Here is a 1,371-nt window from a genome sequence, read left to right on the forward strand (position 1 = left end):
CCCGCCTCGGCCTCCCAAAGTGCTGGCATTACAGGCGTGAGCCACCACGCCCGGCCTGGTGTTTCATTTTTAGCCTGCCTTTACACATCAAGAAACAGAATAAAAAGTTTACTGCTTAAATACATTCATTGTAGTAAGTAGGCCATTTGCCAGTAGATTGGTTTATGTGAGTAGATTTCAAAACTGTTCCTGGTACATGTCCACGACGTTTATGAAAAAGCAGTCACAAAGGAAGAACTGCTTTCCATGAAGTTGGGGGGATATGACAAGTTCAAAGCACAGCATGCAGTAAGGACAGAGGGAATGAGACAGTGTGGGTAATGTCATAGGGTAATGTCATAAAGGGGCAGCCTTTGAAAAATAAGAGAATAGGTGACTCAAGATTTTGTAGACAGCAGTGAAAGTCAAAAGGTCTTAATAGGAGTTGCTGAGGACTTGCTTTGGGACTATTGTTTTTGAGATAGATACAAATACAAATTGGAATTTTTGTTTGAGTTTGCTTCTGCAAATAAGATGTCTTTCCAAGGGTATGTATGTATATATATACACACATATAATCCTTCCAGGAATATATCTATGCTGCAACAACTATCAAATCTCTGTTTCCATCTCTAATATCTTTTCTAAGCTCCAGATCATGGATCCAGCAACCTGTGAAGACCTTTCACTTCATCAATTGTCTCAGAACCCAACATGGCCAAATCTGAATGTATTAAATCCCATAAAACCTCTCCCTCCTCCTCCATTCCTTTTTTGTCTTCCTCCTCCTGCAACCCCAGGTCAGTGAAGATTTACCACTAGCCATACATTTCATTTACCTAAGGTAGACACTGGGTTCTTCTTTCAATCCTTCCTATCTCTTGTCTTTTGCTTCTAATCTCAAAAAGTTGATTCCATCTGCTAAATAACTTGTAAATCTATCCACTTCTTTCCATTTCCAGTGTCTCTAGATCAGTTTAAGATAGGGTCATTTTCCATATATGTTTCTGTAATTATCTCCCCGTATCCTTCAAATTTGCTCCATTTCAACACATTCTCCAAACTATACTCAAATGGATTTTTGCAAGATGAAAACCTGAAAATATCACATCCCACTTGAAAAACAATCTTTTAATACCTCTCATGGATTTTAGGATAAATTCCAGATTCCTAAGGTGTTTGGTAAGGCCCTATATGATTTTTATTCCTGCTGATCTTCCAACTTACCTCTGTCGCCTCTTTCAGTCACTCCAGATCCAGTCATGTGGTGGAATTTAATTAAGCTTGCTCTCATTCTAAGCCTTTGGATATGAAATTTCTTCTTTCCCTCTTTCCTCTTCTAAAGGATGTTACTCATCCTTCAAATTCCATTTTATTATTAGTTGTAATGAG

Source organism: Mandrillus leucophaeus, unplaced genomic scaffold (assembly GCF_000951045.1).
Source record: "Mandrillus leucophaeus isolate KB7577 unplaced genomic scaffold, Mleu.le_1.0 Scaffold5, whole genome shotgun sequence".
Taxonomy (NCBI): domain Eukaryota; kingdom Metazoa; phylum Chordata; class Mammalia; order Primates; family Cercopithecidae; genus Mandrillus; species Mandrillus leucophaeus.